The sequence below is a fragment of the Loxodonta africana genome, chromosome 10 (genome assembly GCF_030014295.1).
Source record: "Loxodonta africana isolate mLoxAfr1 chromosome 10, mLoxAfr1.hap2, whole genome shotgun sequence".
NCBI lineage: Eukaryota > Metazoa > Chordata > Mammalia > Proboscidea > Elephantidae > Loxodonta > Loxodonta africana.
This window is the reverse complement of record NC_087351.1, coordinates 3,854,290-3,873,701: the sequence shown is the minus strand read 5'-3', so window position 1 is coordinate 3,873,701 and position 19,412 is coordinate 3,854,290.

Genomic DNA, 19,412 nt, shown 5'->3' with positions numbered 1-19,412 from the left:
GTTTCAGAACATTTTCAGTACCCTGTAAATAAAAAAAAAAAAATTTTTTTTTTTTTTTGTAAATAAAGGCCCCACATATTAGCAGTCACCCTTTCCTCCAAGCCATTCCAACCACTAATCTACTTTATGTCTGTGCTGGTTTGTCTGTTCTGGACATTTCATGTAAATGGAATCATACACTATGTGGTCATTTGTGTTTGGCTTCTTTCACTTAGTGTATTGTTCTCAAGTTTCATCCATATTGTGGCATCTATCAGTACTCGATGCCTTTTTGTGGCTGAATAATATTCCATTCTGTAGATATACCACATCTTGTCTAGCAATTTATAACATTTCGGTTCTCTCCACATTTTGGCTATTATGAATAATGCTACTATGAACATTCTTGTGCAAGTTTGTATGTGAACATGCTTTTGATTCTCCTGGGTATATACCTAGGAGTGGAATTGCTATGTTGTACAGTAATTCTATGTTTAACTTTCTGAGGAACTGCCAAACTGTTTTCCAAAGCAACTGGATTATTGTACACTTCCACCAGAAATGTGTGAGGGTTCTAGCTTCTCCACATCCTCACCATCACTTGTTGTTGTTCATCCTATTGATTTTAGCCATCTTAGTGGTTTTGAAATAATGGTGCATATTGGTTTTGATTTGCATTTCCGTAATAGCTAATGGGTCGCTATGAGTTGGAATCCACTCGATGGCAACGGGTTTGTTTTTTTTGTTTTTTAATGACTAATGAGGTTAAGCTTCTTTTCATGTGCTTGTTGACCATTTCTATATCTTCTCTGGAGAAATCTGTATTCAAATCCTTAGCCTGCAAATTTTTTTTCAGCTTTTTACCTGTATTTTTACTATCTTCATATACTTTTTGATATGCCAAAGATCTATATATCTTAACACTTTGAGCCTTCATATTTTGGGATTTTTAGGAAGTCTTTCTCTTTTGTCAGTAAAAAGAAAACAAAAACTCCCATAGTTTCTTCTAAAATTTTTATTGTTGTATATTTTAATTTTAAATATTTGATCTATCTGGAATTTTGTTTAGTGTAAGCTATGAGGAAAAAGATGAAAATATTTTTGCAGGTGGTCTGAGTGATTACCAAATTGCCTCAAACACTCCTTTTTGCATGACCCATATCTTAACTGCATTTTCCCATAGTCCGTATAAAAAAAAAAAAATTTTTTTTTCAGTCCATATAGAGAAGCATTTTTACAAAGGGAGACCCATCATTCCCGACCATTTCATTTTAAGGTTTGTTTAGCTACAGTATAAATCCTTTGTCTATCTTATCTACACACCTTTTCTATTAAACTAATAAAATTTTTGCATGAGTAGGACCTTTGTGAATATAAGATGGGGTTGAATTTTATAACTAGTTCCATGTGGTGCAGCCTAGAAGTGGGATAGATAGAAGCAGTATCTCCAGAGTCAACAGAAGGTATAAGAACATGAGCCTTTGGAGATTTGCTGCTGAATTTCACAGAAAGCTCTAGACTTCTATGCATACATATCATTATATATGGACATCACCATACAACAGACAGAGAATAATGCTTTAAAAGTCAGGCATTCCTAAGGAAGGTGTTCATTCCTTAGTAGATGCTGAGAAGTATATGTGTTTTGGTGAACATATGTACCCATTTCTATTGGGTATGTATCTAGAAGTAGAATTGCTGAGTCATCGGATATATGTATGTGTCCACGGCTTTAGTAGATATAGCCAAAACATTTTTAAAATGGTTGTACCAAATTACACTTCCACTAGCACTATATTAGAGTTCCAGTTGCTCATTGTTCTTACCCAATAACTGGTATTTTCCATCTTTTTCATTTTAGGCATTCTGGCATGTGAGGGATAGTGTAATATTGTGACTTTTTATTACAATTTCTTTGATAACTAATGAAGTTTAGTCACTTTACATATATTTATTGGCCATATAGAAATATTTATAGAGTGTTCAAATATCTGCTTATTTTTCTTTGGAATCTCTGCTTTTTTTTTTTTTTTTCCTTTTTCTTTTTGGATTGTTCTTTATGTATTCCAGAACCAAGTTCTTAGTGGGATATATGTGTTGCAAATAACTTCTGCTACCACATGAATTCACCCTTGTGGCTTGTTATGAACTATCAGATTCAAAAACCCATCTTTTACAAGAACAAGAAAATATATAGAGGCAAAAGTTTACTAGGGGTTACCAGGGGTGGGGAGAGGAAATAAAGGGGTGTTATTGCATAGGGAGACTGAGTTCCGATTAACAGTGATGGAAAAATCACATTGATTAAGAGTAGTGTTGCACAGCTGATTAACGTATTGGTGTCAGTTGTTCAGTCAGCAAAAGTTGTGTGGTATATTTACAACAACAACAAAAATGAGCAGCTGCTGAGGCAAAATAATAGTACTCAACTGGTTAGATGTATTTATTATACTTTATTTTCTTATTTGTTCTTGTAACACGTTACTGTTAAAATCAATCAAATGTTTGCATGATGAAAGTAGATAATAATGTCTATCCCACCCATTGCGTCCATGTAAGGTTTAAATGAGGAACCACATGCCATCAGCAGAGGTCCAACCTTACTTGGCACTTGGGAAATAGTTCATTTCTCCTACTTCTCTGGCTCACTGTCTTCTTCCCTTGTTTATTTGCTCTTCTCTTTCCAGCTGGAAACGTGACCACCAGCCTTCCTGACTCCATCATTCTGCTTTCCATACCAATGTTATTGTAATCTTGGGTTCCTGGGCAGCCTCTCCACAGGTTTAATTCTTTCATTTCTATTAAGTAATTTATTATTTAAATATATTCCTTTGATTTTTTTCCTGCTTATAGAAGTACATTCTACTCTAGTCACTGAAAATTTAGAAGCTACCCTGGCACATATGGGAATGCCATCCATGAGTCAGAATCAACTCCATGGCAACTGGTTTTATATGTGTATTAACACACACATTTATGTATATTCACATAAATATTATATCCTGCTCTTTTCACTCAATATTAGCCTATTCTATGATAATGTTTTGTTTATTTTACAGACAACATCAAATTGCTTTATAATATTCTGCTGTGTGCATGTACTATATATTTTATAGTACTATAGTTGAAATATTAAATGTGCATGCTTCCAGTAATCTTCAACCTATACTTACATCTTTTAACATGTATTTTTGTCATTAAACCTTTTTATTCAATTGTTATTCAGCATTCTTTAACACTAAGTGATAGTCTCAGGACCAGTTCAGATCATATTTTCTCCCTCTTACACTCGAAGGCCCTTAAAGCATTCAAAAGTGGCAACTATGATTTCATTCACTAATTTCATTCATTATTTCCTTTTTTCATTTTTCATTCAATCAATACTTATAGAGATTCCACGTGCCAGCAATAGTTTATGTTATGCGGCAACAGTGGTGAAAGTGACACACTGTCCCTGCCGTTGTGAAGGGGACAGCCCAGTGTGGGTGGGAGGGGCACTGGGGAAATGCAGCCAAGAGAAAGGGCAGACCACCCTCCAGGAACCACACTGGAGTTCCGAGAGCTTTGTTGGCTACCGTTCACCTGGCACGCTTCTGGATACCATAGTGCCCTTGGGCTCAAGGCTTAGTCCTCTCTCTCTATTGACACACTCTCTCTAGGATGCTTCAGTGAGTCCACAGCTCTCTCTCTGTAGCTGAGAACATGAGGTTTACCCCTCCACCCATTTCAACTCCTGGGGCCAGACTCATATATTCAAATGTCAGCCTAATTCTCTGTACTGACATTTCATCTGTAAAATGTGCATTGTAATGATACATTCCTCATATGGCTATCATGCAGAGCAGATATCTTAAGAAAGCAGAAGCACTTACAAGAGTCCTGGTACCAGGTAACGTACTCGGTATGTGTTAACTGGTAGCAGTATTACCTGACATCTCCACATGGAAGTCTAACAGCTATGCCATGTTATCAAGGCCATGAAACAATTCTTGGCTCCAACCCCATTCCACCCTTATCAATAAATTTCTCAAGGCTTCAGTGATGGAAGTGTATGTGTTTTTCCACATGATGGGCATGGTTAGGAAAGGCTGGCCAGGTCCTTCATAATAAGTTTCTCCAACATTCATATGGGTGACCATGGAGACAAGTTACAGCCAACTAATATAGAAAAAAAAAACAGAACCACCCTCAGCTGCTCATGCTAGTACTCTCAGTCCAGAATATCTGGTGAGGGTAGTATTATGGACTGAACTGTGCGACCCCGAAAGGTATGCTGAAGTCCTAACCCCTGTACCTGTAAATTTGACCTGATTTGGAAATAGGGGATTTTTAAAATTATGTTAATGAGACCATACCAGTGTAGCCCCAAACTTACTAGTGTAGAGTGGGTCCTAAACCAAGTCCCTTCTGAGTTATAAAAAAAAGCAGAACAGACACAGACACAAACAGGGGAAGAAGAAGACACAGGAGCAGATGCACTTACAAGGCCAAGAACACAAAGTGTGGCTGGGAGCTACTAGAAGCTGAAGTAGATGTGAGCCATGCCCTGAATTCAGACATCTAGCCCCCTGAACTGTGAGTAAATAAATTTTTGTTCTTTAAAGCCACCCATTTTAATTTGTGTTATTTTTTTCTTATGGCAGCACTAGGCTGTGTTTATAAATCCAGCCCAATGTAAAATAGTGTTCTTGCCTCCTTGGTCTAGCCCACCTGAATCCTGCTATTTCCCTATCAGTGTTCTCTGCTTTCACTAAGAGCTACGACAGAGTCAGCTTGATGCTGATGCATAGAAATTCAGTTTATTTTTTACTTTATATTTATGATTGACTGCTATTAATTTCAATGTTTTCAATGGTTTATAAATTTTTCTTTGGAGACATTTCTGTAACCTGTGAATAATAAGTTGCAGCTTTTCTTTTTCTTGTCTTTTTGTTCTAGCTTGGACCTCTGGTGCTAAATATTTAATAGAAATAATGATAGAAAGCATCCTTATTATAATGCTAATTAATTTTAAAGAGAATGTCCCACATTTCACCACGAGCTATCATGCTCATTATTTTCCAATTTGTTGTTGTTGTTAGGTGCCTTCGAGTCGGTTTCGACTCATAGCAACCCTATGCACAACAGAACGAAACACTGCCCGGTCCTGGGCTATCCTCACAATTGTTATGCTTGAGCCCATTGTTGCAGCCACCGTGTCAACCCACCTCGTTGAGGGTCTTCCTCTTTTCCACTGACCCTGTACTCTGCCAAGCATGATGTCCTTCTCCAGGGACTGATCCCTACTGACAACATGTTCAAAGTATGTAAGACGCAGTCTCGCCATCCTTGATTCTAAGGAGCATTCTGGTTGTATTTCTTCCAAGACGGATTTATTCTTTCTTCTGTTAGTCCATGGTATATTCAATATTTTTCGCCAACATCACAATTCAAAGGCATCAATTCTTCTTCGATCTTCCTTATTCATTGTCCAGCTTTCACATGCATATGATGCGATTGAAAATACCCCTCAAACACCTCTTGCAAGTACAGGTCTACAGCTAAATGAAGAAGGCTGGACACCATGCACAATTCACTAGGTAGCTCACGCAACAGTAGTGATTCCCTTTCCCTGATACACTGCTACCACCTCCTCCCCACGTTGTCCCACTGGATAACCCACGATTGTCCATTCTAGGCCCATTCAGGACTGAGCATAGAGAAGTTAACTGGGAAGATAGCTTTTAAGAAGAAATACATTGATCAAAAGATTTCAGAAAGTAGTACCTCTCCAGCCGGCCTCTCCCCAACCAGGGAATGCCAATGCCATCCCCTCCCACTCTGATACCTCTGAGAATATCCGATTTTTCCTTTTGGATCCTTAGGAGACTGCAGAATTTACCCCACCTGAAAACCTTCACTCTTCTCTGCCTCTGACCCTGTCCCTTGCAGGAGCTGTCTCTGTCACTTTGAGGAATACACACAGGACAGACTGTGGATGGAGGTACCCAACATTGAGGCTCTGAGGCTCTGCCCTCCCTTCTTGTGCCCCTGGAGGCTTCCCTGGATACTTTCAGTCTCATCTCCCAGGAAGATGGTCACGCACCCATCACGTCCAGGGCTTCCCCAGACATGGGACTTGATGCTTTGGCTGACACTTGGGCTTTTCTGTCCAGTATTAAGTCTGGGACTGAATCTGCCCCTTCCTACCCTCACCTCTGATCACCTGTGTTCTCACTGTTCTCCCTGGCTTTAGATGCCTATGCTCTCTTTTGCTTCTTTCATCTCAGTCAGCCTTTTTCTTCCAGTTATTTGACCTTAGGACAGGTCAGGTTAGACCACAGGAAAAAAAAAAAAATTAGCAGGTTTGATTGGCATGTCAAAAACCAGAAAGTACAGCCTAATTTAAAGGAGAGGAAAAAGTTCCAAAGCGTTATCCCTTACCCTAGGACATGCTGTACAGGAATTATCCAGTTAAGTACTGGATCAACTCTTATCCAGAAATGGATAACACCTAGTGGGAATTTTCTACACCAGCTCCCACTTCAACTCCCCTAATGAGGCAACAATGATACATCTTAATCATAAACCCAAATTTACCCTGTGAGGCCAGAAGACATGGATGGGGTGAGCTCCTTTTCCTTCGCCCTGTCCTCTTCTCCTCCTGCCATGCCCTGCTTCTTTCTCTGCCTGCAGGCAGCTGGGAAGGGACCCAGAGTCTTTGGTTTAGGGCTTTATGCCCACTGTTCACCTGCAGGCAGGTTTCCCCACAGCCTGCCAACTCTTTGGTTCCTTCTACTACAAAGCACTCAGTGAGACCCTCTTCACCATCACACCTCCCTAAGAGCCATCTTTGCAGGACCCCCGTCAGCCTCCCAAGTCCCACTGAAATCCCATTTCCCTTTCCCTACTTATGCTGTGCTCATCCTCAGGGTCCCAACTCCTCGCCATCCAGATGAGGCCTGTTCTCTTCTATCCTGGGCCTTGGGAGCCTCTGAATGGACCTAGTGTCTGCGGTCAGCTGTCTTGGGGCTCCTTCCATTAAGGCCTCTCTAGATTGGAGCTCTCCATGCACTTGGGGTGGGAGGGTGGGAACACAGGGGAAGGAGGCAAGGATCTTCCAGGGGAGCTGGGTGAAAGGAACCTGAATGGATGTCTCACCTGAAAAGCCCACATTTCCAGCCCAAAGGCTCTGTTCCTCTCAGTTCCAGGTGCTAGGAGGTCTTCAGGTGCTTCCTCCTCTGGCCTTGGTGCTGTGCAGCCTGGCCTCCTGCTTCTGCAGCCTCTCCAACTGGTACTTCTCCAGCTGCTCCTCCAGGCACCTGCAAACCACTCTCTTCTCCCTCACCTCCCTCTTCTTGGCAGCCATCAGGCGGCATCTGGCCAGCTGGTGGCAGCATCTAGGCCTGTGCTGGACTGAGGGTGGCTGCCTCTTCTCCAGCAGCTCTTCATAGAAGACCTGGCATCTGAAGCTCTGGTTCACACCATGCTCCGCATGGGCGACCAGGGCCTCCCGGGACTCGAAAACACAGCAGCAGGCCAAACAGCAGAAGCCATGCTCGCAGGTCACCAGCCACTCCAGGGTGGCCAAGAGAGACCACTCCTTATACTCCTCCCCTTGGATGCTGGGCTCCGGGGTGCAGGTTTGGGGCCCTTCCTGGCAGGGCTCCAGGCCTCTGACTAGGGACTCTGTGTTGGCCAGACTGGGGACAGAGCCAGTGGTACTCTCCTCCGAGAGCTTGGCCTCAAAGACCTGGGGCATCTTGCCCACAGGGGCAAAGGAAGTTTTGGTCTTCAGGCCACAGGCATCCCCTTGACTGTGCGCGCCTGGGTGAAATATGCGCATCTGACCCATTGCTTCTCTGGAGCTGCCCCATAGCTGGAGGAGTGAGAGGTCTGCTCAGTGGAAGCTGATGGAAAAGACCTCTCTGATGGTCATGGAATCTTCCTGGGCCTGGAGCTTGGGCTGTTTGCCGTGGATGTTGTGGACTCTTGGTCATTTTCCTCTTGAATAGAGACCTCTGAGAATAGAATCCATTTACATGAGCTTTCATTGTCCTGGGTCCTCATCTGTGAGCCCGAAGATTGGCTCATAGGGACCCCTGGAGGCCTCTCCATCCCCACATCCTCCAGCTTTGGGAGAAACCCTCCTTCCTTTTTCCAGAGAGCTCTACCCTCCTTTGGGGGCATTTCTGTGGTTGATAAAATCTTTGCGAATGGTAAAAATGATATTACCCATTGCTATGGAGTTGAGTCCAACTTATGGCTAGCCCCTATGTTACTGACTTACAGATGAGAGCATTGATTCTACAAACATCAGTGGCCAAATACAACCACCTCTACTGGGTGTGTCTGGGAGGGTTGTCCATGTCAGCCTAAATGCCTGTGTGTGTTTCTGAATATGAAAGGACTGGAGAGTTCAGAGTGAATGAAGAGACGAAGGTAGGTGTGTATTGGATGGAAGGAAACTTAGGCAGAGGTAGTATAGAGAGGAGGAACCTCCCAAGAATATGTTAGAGGGACACAGAGACCAAGGAAGGAGCAGAAAGTGGGGCTCTGCCACTGCAGGGCAGCACAGGAAAGCAGCAGAGAAGAAAAAGGGAAGCGTGGAGGAGGTGGACACTGGGTAGGGTGAGGTTGCACCACCAGGAATTGTAGCAAATGCTCAGGGTAGGTGTCATCACCACCATCCCGTTGCTGTCGAGTCGATTCAAACTCATAGAGACCCTATAGGACAGAGTAGAACTGCCCCATGGTTTCCAAGGAGCACCTGGTGTATTCAAACTGCCGACCTTTTGGTTAGCAGCCGTAGCTCTTCACTACAAATTTAAAACTTAAATTTGAAAGAGAACTTGGAGGAAAAGGGAAGTCCCCGGAGCTCAGGGGGCGTGGCCTGCTGCCTGAGTCAAGGATGAGGACTGTTGGAGCTCACAGCAACAGCGAACTTTGGGTCAGCATGGAGTACTGTGTTCTCTCACACCACCTACTCCCCAAACCCCTCAATACATTTTCTTTCTTTAAATTTATTACATGACTTATCCATTCACTCTCATCAGAACATATTAAAAATAAGTACGTCTCGATAGCTTCTTCTCCCTAGTCCTATACCCACTGCCCCAGGTGACCACTTGCCTCTTTCAATCCCAGAGACATAAGCAGGAATATTGTAGGCCTAAAATACTGAGTGACTTCTCCATACTCTGGAAAGACCTCAGATCACAGTAGAATTTTATGATTAACCCATTTGTGCCTTCATTTATTCATTCACATCACACACTTTGGGTAATTGTCTACTAAATGGCAGGGAGTACTTTGCTGTGATGCTGGAAGCTATGCCACCGGTATTCAGACACCAGCAGGATCACCCATGGAGGACAGGTTTCAGCTGAGCTTCCAGACTAAGACAGACTAGGAAGAAGGACCCGGCAGTCTACTTCTGAAAAGCATTAGCCAGTGAAAACCTTATGAATAGCGGGGGAACATTGTCTGATATAGTGTTGGAAGATGAGCACCCCAGGTTGGAAGGCACTCAAAAGATGACTGGGGAAGACCTGCCTCCTCAAAGTAGAGTCGACCTTAATGACGTGGATGGAGTAAAGCTTACAGGACCTTCATTTGCTGATGTGGCACGATTCAGAATGAGAAGAAACAGCTGCAAATATCCATTAAAAATCGGAACCTGGAATGTACGAAGTATGAATCTAGGAAAATTGGAAATTGTCAAAAATTAAGTGGAACGCATAAACATTGATATCCTAGGTATTAGTGAGCTGAAATGGACTGGTATGGACTGGTATTGGACAATCATATAGTCTACTATGCAGGGAATGACAACTCGAAGAGGAATGGTGTTGCATTCATTGTCAAAAAGAACATTTCAAGGTCTATCCTGAAGTACAACGCTGTCAGTGATAGGGTAATATCCATACACCTACAAGGAAGACCAGTTAATAGGACCATTATTCAAATTTATGCACCAACCACTAGGGCCAAAGATGAAGAAACAGAAGATTTTTATCAGCTGCTGCAGTCTGAAATTGACTGAACATGCAATCAAGGTGCATAGATAATTACTGGCGATTGGAATGCAAAAGTTGGAAACAAAGAAGAAGGATCAGTAGTTGGAAAATATGGCCTTGATGATAGAAACAATCCCAGAGATCAAATGATAGAATTTTGCAAGGCCAATGACTTCTTCATTGCAAATACCTTCTTTCACCAACATAAATGGTGACTATACACATGGACCTCGCCAGATGGAACACAGAAATCAAATTGACTACATCTGTGGAAAGAGATGATGGAAAAGCTCAATATCATCAGTCAGAACAAGGACAGGGGCCGACTCATATGCAAGTTCACACTGAAACTGAAGAAAATCGGAGCAAGTACACAAGAGCCAAAATATAACCTTGAGTATATCCCACCTGAATTTAGAGACCATCTAAAGAAGAGACTTGATGCATTGAACACTAGTGACTGAAGACCAGACGAGTTGTGGAATCACATCAAGGACATCATCCATGAAGAAAGGAAGAGGTCATTGAAAAGACAGGAAAGAAAGAAAAGACCAAGATGGATGTCAGAGGAGACTCTGAAACTTGCTCTTGGGTGTCGAGCAGCTAAAGCAAAACGAAGAATTGATGAAGTAAAAGAACTGAACAGAAGATTTCAAAGGGTGTCTCGAGAAGATAAAGTAAAGTATTATAATGACATGTGCAAAGAGCTGGAGATGGAAAACCGAAAGGGAAGAACATGCTCGGCATTTCTCAAGCTGAAAGAGCTGGAGAAAAAATTCAAGCCTCGAGTTGCAATAGTGAAGGATTCCGTGGGGAAAATATTAAACGATGCAGGAAGCATCAAAAGAAGATGGAAGGAATACACAGAGTCATTATACCAAAAAGAATTAGTCAATGCTCAACCATTTCAAGAGGTGGCATATGATCAGGAACCAATGGTACTGAAGGAAGAAGTCCAAGCTGCTTTGAAGGCACTGGTGAAGAACAAGGCTCCAGGAATTGTGGAATATCAATTGAGATGTTTCAACAAACAGATGCTGTGCTGTGGGTGCTCACTTGTCTACGCCAAGAAATATGGAAGACAGCTTCCTGGCAAACTGACTGGAAGAGATCCATATTTATGCCTATTCCCAAGACAGGTGATCCAGCCGAATGTGGAAATTATAGAACAGTTAGAACAATATCATTAATATCACACACAAGCAAAATTTTGCTAAAGATCATTCAAAAACAGCTGCATCAGTATGTCGACAGGGAACTGTCAGAAATTCAGGCTGGTTTCAGAAGAGGATGTGGAACCAGGGATATCATTCTTGATGTCAGAAGCATCCTGGCTGAAAGCAGAGAATATCAGAAGGATGTTTACCTGTGTTTTACTGGCTATGCAAAGGCATTCGACTGTGTGGATCATAACAAACTATGGATAACATTGTGAAGAATGGGAATTCCAGCACACTTTGTTGTGCCCATGAGGAACCTTTACATAGATCAAGAGGCAGTTGTTCGGACAGAACAAGGGGATACTGATTGGTTTAAGTCAGGAAAGGTGTGCGCTAGGGTTGTATTCTTTCACCATATCTATTCAGTCTGTATGCTGAGCAAGTAATACGAGAAGCTGGACTATATGAAGAACGGGGCATAAGGATTGGAGGAAGATTCATTAACAACCTGTGTTATGCAGATGAGACAATCTTGCTTGCTGAAAGTGAAGAGGACTTGAAGCACTTACTAATGAAGATCAAAGACCACAGCCTTCAGTATGGATTGCACCTCAACATAAAGAAAACAAAAATCCTCGCAACTGTTCCAATGAGTAAAATCATGATAAACAGAGAAAAGATTGAAGTTGTCAAGGATTTCATTTTACTTGGATCCACAATCAACAGCCATGGAAGCAGCAGTCAAGAAATCAAAAGATGCATTGCATTGGGTAAATCTGCTGCAAAGGACCTCTTTGAACTGTTGAAGAGCAAAGATGTCACCTTGAAGACGAAGGCGCGCCTGACCCAAGCCATGGTATTTTCAATTGCACCATATGCATGTGAAAGCTGGACAATAAATAAGGATGATGCCTTTGAATTGTGGTGTTGGTGAAGAATATTGAATATACCATGGACTACCAAAAGAACAAACAAATCTGTCTTAGAAGAAGTACAACCAGAATGCTCCTCAGAGGCAAGGATGGCAAGACTGCGTCTTACATACTTTGGACATGCTATCAGGAGGGATCAGTCCCTGGAGAAGGACATCATGCTTGGCAGAATACAGGGTCAGCGGAAAAGAGGAAGACCCTCAACGAGGTGGGTTGACACAGTGGTTACAACAATGAGCTCAAGCATAACGATTGTAAGGATGGCTCAGGACTGGGCAGTGTTTCATTCTGTTGTGCATAGGATCGCTATGAGTCGGAACTGATTCGACGGCACCTAACGACAACAACAAACCTGCTCAGGAAAGTCTTAGTGAGCCCCATCATCACTTATCAAAGCCTTCATCTTCTCTCCTTGTGGCCCTGTTTTCCATGAAAATACAATCCCTCACTGCCAGCTGTGACTGATCAGAGATACTTTTCTTCCCACCCTTACCTCGAGTCTTAGAGAGAGGCCTCTTCCTCGAGTATTGCGGCTCCATCCTGGCTGAATGAAAATGAGGTGGAAAGGATGGTCTTCTTGAAGGCTGTTTCTCCCTCTTCTCAGTTGGAGATGATGTCCCAAACTCTCACAAGTTGGGGAGTCTGATTTAGGAATCACTCTCTGTGAATTGATAGCTTAAGTCGCTATCCCACAGGAGATCTCAGATCGACAATCTCACCAATAAGCAGTTGGGATTTGAGTGAGTACGAAGGCTTCCAGTAACCCTTGTGTGACATCATTGGTAACATTGCTCAGTTTGAGGGCCCAGTTTGAATCTAAACATAGCAAACAAGAAAAATGTGGCAACTTTTTTGGCAGGGGTTAAGAAGTTGTTATAAGGGAAATAATATAGAAAAATGAATTGAATCTTTGCCCTGCCCTCAAACATGTTACCACCCGTTGGGGTAACTTGAGAGTTAGGGAATGATAACAGCGTGATAGCCATTGTTTCCCTCAAACCTCTCCTCTGACATTTTTTTAACCATGGCACTCTGGTCCTGGAAACACATGACCACTCTGAAGCCCTCTCAGGCCTCCTTTGCAGCTGAGGCTTCACATAGGCTGTTCTCTTTGACTGAAAGATGTTCTCTCGCCTTCCCTCTGCTGGTCCACTCTCCCTGGTGAAGCATGGTGGTGAGGAGAACAGACCTCAGACAAACCCCTGGGTTTCAGTTCCAACTTCTTTACTTACTGGCTGAGTGACCTTAGATGAGGCTGGTAATCTCTCCATGACTCACTCCCATCATCTGTAAGATTAACTCTATCCTTCTAATAGCGTCATTGAGAGGTTACAACATGACTGCTACAGAGAAAGACTGTGTGACTGCTCACTGTTAGAGAATCCTTGGTGGTGCGATGATTAAGTGCTCAGCTTCTAACCAAAAGAGTGTTGGTTCAGGCCCACCTAGTGGCTGTACGAGAGAAAGAACTGGTGACCTGGTCCTGTTAGGTGCTGTTGAGTCGATTCCAACTCATAGCAGAAACAGAATGAAACACTGTAAAACAGAATGAAACAGTGGTTCTGTGACATCCTCACAATCATTGATATGTTTGAGCCTATTTTTATTGTTATAGCTACCGTGTCAGTTTTCTGAAAAGATTACAACCTAGGAAACCCTCTGGGGGTTGTTCTACTCTGTCACATGGGGTCAATATGAGTTAGAATCTTCTTGCCGGCGCCCAAGCACAATAACATTGTTTTACTTCAGGTCACAACTTGCTGAGGTTTCCTTGCTTTATGTATTCAGAGCACACTATAATCCCACCATCACATCACTCCCCCCTTGGTTCATGGGAGATCCTCATTTAAAAATCTGCCTTTTTTAAAAGGACTATAAACAACTTGGGGTAAACACAAGGTCTGCCTTACCTTTGTACACCCATAAAGTAGAACAGTGCCTGACACATAATAGGTAAACCCGTTGCATTCAAGTTGATTCTGATTCATAACCAACTTACAGGACAGAGTAGGAATGCCCCATAGGGTTTCAAAGGCAGTTCATTTTTACAGGAGCAGACTGCTATATCTTCCACATGTGTGCGCATGATGCTGCCTTTTAGGTTAGCAGCTAAGCACATTTACCGCTGCACAACCAGGACTCCCTTATAGTAGCTACTGGATATTTATTAGTTGGGTCAATGAATGGATGAATAATGACTCCCCTAAAATACTCATCCTTTATAGACAACCAGTGCAGAACAGAACTCTTTGATATGGACCCTGAAGGCCCCATCACTCATGGATAGGCTGTTGACCCCAATTCATTGACCTTCCTGGCTTTGGACCCCAGAATTTGTTACACTTACCCCCTTTGCAGGCTTCCTTTGGGGGCTTCTGGAATAGGGTTAGGAGTATGGAGTCACAGAAAAGCCATGAGGCTTAGGAATTCCATGGTCATCCTACCTAGGCTGTCTAGGAGAACCCTTGGGGAAAGGCTCACTGTTAATCTGTTTGGGCTGCATCTTTGCCTTTGTAGATGCTGTTTAGAAAAGAAGCAAGTAAACTGTTGAAATCATTTGAGTAGAGGTTTTAGAAAGTTGTTGTTGGTGGCCAGAGAAGAACATGAGAGCTCTGAGGAAAGTGATGCCAAGTAGAGAATGGAGCCAGCATTTCCAGCTGAGTACATTTTAGATCTGCTGGCCCCCAAATGAGCTATAGACACATGAGGGAGCCCAGATGAGGGCTACTGAGCCTGATCTAGACCAGAAGAACTCAAATAGCCAACCTTAAAAATTGTTTAAGTACAGTACATGTTTGTTATTTTACGCCACTCCACTGTGGTGTCGTAACACGGCGATTGATAACTGACTCACTGTTTGACTTGACTGTTTCTATCACTGAACAATGAGGAATCTTCTCTTAGTCATTTCATTCTCAAGACCATCTGGCATAGCTACTGACATATAATAATCTTTGTTGATGCAGTGTATGAATGATACGTATTTGTAAGTGTGAATCTGTACATAAAATCAGTTGTAAAAAAAGTATCTCATTTTTACTATTTCTTTAACTTGCGTCTCAGAGCTCCCTCTTTCCACACTAGTGAAAAATTTAACTTTACTTATTCTTGGGGCACCCCCACCCAGACTGGTGTGATGATTCCCAAGTCTAATAACAGACCAAGACATTGTAGTAGAGCTTCAACACAGCCACTCCCCTCAGATCCAGTTCACTCAGTGTGATCACTCAGTGAGCTGAGGATTTTACAACAGACCCTAAGAGCCATGTACTTTAGTCAGCGTCTGCCGTGCTTAGCCAAAATACCTGCTTGAAATGTGGTCAGGAAGGAAGAAAAACATAGGAAGATTGTATATGCAATACAAAGTTTAATAGCACACCCCTAGCCCCTTGGGAGTCACTGGAAATATGATTTAGTCCTTCTCCTTCACAAAGTGTGTTTGAGTCCCCACAGCAGTAGATGGTTTGTGTTCTCCTGTGAGTTGCAGAGTTAGGTTAAAAATTAAAAGCTGACAGGGCATCGGGTAAAAAATAAAATGAAACTGAAATGAAATTTCTTTTTCAAATTTACTGACCTCACAGATTCTTTATGAACAGTTTACATTACCCTGGCTTCACGGGGAAGAGAGGATTCCTAGCGAGGGAGACACAGCTTGGCATACCTCTAAAATAATATACATCCTGCCTTTAGGTTATAAGTGTGTCATTTTGCTTATTTATCATCTATCTCCTTCACATAAATGGAAGCTATATGAAGGTGGGAACTTGCATGTTCTGTTTTTCATTCTGTCTCTGTTGTTTGGAACTCTGCATGCACTAGGAACTGCTCAAAAATATTTATTGAATGCATGAATGTTGAGTGTTGGTACGTGTTTTATCTTTGTCGGTTCCAATTCATAGCGATCCTATGCACAACAGAAGGAAACACTTCCCAGTCCTGCACCATCTTCACAATTGTTGCCATGCTTGAGTCCATTGTTGAGGCCACTGTGTCAATCCATCTCGTCGAAGGTCTTCCTTTCTATCACTGACCCCCTAGTTTACCAAGCATGATCCCCTTCTCCAGAGACTGATCCCTTCTAATAACACATAGTTTCACCATCCTTGCTTCTAAGGAGCATTCTGGTTGTACTTCTTCCAAGACAGATTTGTTCATTCTTTTGGCAGTCCACAGATTATTCAACAATCTTCATCAACACCACAATTCAAAGGCATCAGGTGTTATCTTTGATTACTCTTAATTCAGAATTAAATAAAATGAGAAAATAGCTTGCATGATGAAGTGGTAAAAAAGAAAAAAAGATTGGCCCTCTCTACTAAGCAAATATATCTCCCTTCACTTTGTTTTGAAAAGAGACAGCTCTGCTTATTCCACTTGCACACACTGAATATCCAAGCACTGACATGCCTTGGCCCGTCTGTGCTTTTGAATGCACAAACTCATTCAAACAAACAAAACCCTGCTCCAATTCAAGTATTACACTACAGAGTTTTTAAAGCTAGTAAACATAGTATAACCAAAATCAGTGTAACTTTTACATTTTCTTGCTTTCAGTCTTGGAAAGGAGGAAAGCCAGGGTGGTAATTTTAGCATTATGAAAAGTTAGCAGATTTTTAAATTTTTGAAGAGAGGGCATAGATTTTACATTCCACTGTCATCAGATGAATGCCCTTGCCCTAGATCACAGCATTGCACAACTCTAGCACTTGCTGTTCACATCTTAGTCCCTGCAAATGACATTCTCTGGACTTGGGCAGTGCACAGCCTTCACAGCTGTACATGGGGGCCCTACTCGCAATGTGTCTAACAAACTCCTACCTGTATGGATGAATTTATATCCTTAAAACCACTCTTCAATGTAAGGGTGATTGTCTCTCTTACTTGAGAGAACAGCAGTTTATGACTCTGAAAGTGTAAATGGCTTGTTCTAGGCCACACAGTAGTTGTTGCAATCTGCCAAACTTTCATTTACATCGGAAGGACTTCCTTCTGTATTTTTGGTAGGGCAGGTCTACTAGTAACAAACTCCATTAGCTTTTGCTTGAAGGATACTTTAGCTGGGCATAGAATTCTTCATTAAGTTTTGTTTTTGTTTTTCTTTAATGCTTTAAATATGTCATCCTGCTACTTTCTGGCCTTCATGGCTTCTTATTAGAAATCAGCTATTAATCTCATTGAGGATCCCTTGTACATGATGAGTCTCTTCCCTTTCTTCTATTAAGTTTTCTCTTTGTTGTTGACTTTTGAAAATTTGACTAAAATATGCCTCAATATAGAACTCTTTGAGTTTATCCTGTTTTGAGTTTGTTAAGCTTCTTATACATATAGATTTGTATCTTTCTTCAAATTTGGAAAGTGTTCAGCCATTATTTTTTCAAATATTTGCTTCCTTTTTATAATTTCTATATCTTTATTAGGAGCCCTGGTGGTGCAGTGGTTAAGAGCTTGGCTGCTAACAAAAAGGTCTGCAGTTCAAATCTACCAGCCACTCCTTGGAAACCCTATGGGGAAGTCCTGCTCTGTCCTGTAGGTTCATTAGGAGTTGACACATAACACCAACAACAACTAATCTTTATTGACATTGTCTTTTTGTTCATACATTATTTTTCTGATTTTCTGTAGCTCTTTGTCTGTGGTTTCCTTTAATTCATTGAGCATTTATAAGGCATTTGATATAACATCTTTCACTAGTAATTCCAATGTCTGGACTACCGAGGCATCATTTGTGTCTGCTAAATCTATCCCTGGTGACACAGTGGCTGAGCACTCAGCTGCTAACTGCTAGGTTGGCAATACTAACCCAGCAGCTGCCTCATGGGAGAAAGATGTAGCGGCCTGCTTCCACAGAGATTACAGCCTTGGAAGTGCTGTGGGGCAGTTTTACTCTATCCTGTAAGGTCAGTATGGTTTGGAATCGACTTGACAGCAGTTGGGTTTTTTTTTTTCATACTAACTCTATGAGTAACATTTTGAGAACCTGCAAAACTGTTTCCCAATTGGCTTTACCATTTTACATTCCCACCAATGATGAATGAGGGTTCCAATTACCCCAGATGCTTCTCAGCACTTTTGATCGTCCATCTTTTTGATTGGAGCCATCGTAGCAGGTTTGAAGTAGAATCTGTGGTTTTATTTTCATTTCTCTAATGACAAATGATGTTGAGTATTTTTGCATGTGCTTATTGGCCATTTGTCTATCTTCTTTGGAGAAATGGCAATTCAAAACCTTTGCCTTCATGTATTTTTTCAATTTACTGCCACTTTTTTCTTTTTGTGTTTTACTTTCCTCGTTTACTTTTTGCCATGACACAGTATATCTTTTTATTTCTTACATATACCTTATCATCTTTCAATTTTGTGGCTTCGAGTACTTTAGAAAGAATTTCCTCATTATCTGGAAAGAAATTAAACAAAATTCCCATATTTTCTTGTAGAAATTTTATGCTTTCATATTTCAAATTTAAATATTTGCTCCATCTAGAAGTAACTCAGTATTAACTGCAAGTCAATAGATCAAAGTTTCTCCCCCACCCCCGCAGCCCCCACCAAGGTTGTTATTTGGATAGTTACCAAATCGTCCTCAGCATTTGTTCTTTTTTTTTTAAATAATTTTTATTGTGCTTTAACTGAAAGTTTACAATTCGTCAGTCTGTCACATATAAACTTATATACACCTTACTACACACTCCCATTTACTCTCCCCCTAATGAGTCAGCCTGCTCCCTCTTTCCAGTCTCTCCTTTCGTGACCATTTTGCCAGTTTCTAACCCTCTCTACCCTCCCATCTCCCCTACAGACAGGAGATGCAAACACAGTCTCAAGTGTCCACCTGATAGAAGTAGCTCACTCTTCAACAGCATCTCTCTCCAACCCATTGTCCAGTCCCTTCCATGTCTGATGAGTTGTCTTCGGGAATGGTTCCTGTCCTGGGCCAACAGAAGGTTTGGGGACCATGACTGCTGGGATTCTTCTAGTCTCAGTCAGACCATTAAGTCTGGTCTTTTTATGAGAATTTGGGGTCTGCATCCCACTGTTCTCCTGCTCCCTCAGGGGTTCTCTGTTGTGCTCCCTGTCAGGGCAGTCATCGGTTGTGGCCGGGCACCATCTAGTTCTTCTGGTCTCAGGCTAAGGCAGTCTCTGGTTCATGTGGCCGTTTCTGTCTCTTGGGCTCATAGTTATCTTGTGACCTTGGTGTTCTTCATTCTCCTTTGATTCAGGTGGGTTGAGACCAATTGATGCATCTTAGATGGCCGCTTGTTAGCATTTAAGACCCCAGACACCACACTTCAAAGTGGGATGCAGAATGTTTTCTTAATAGAATATATTTTGCCAATTGACTTAGA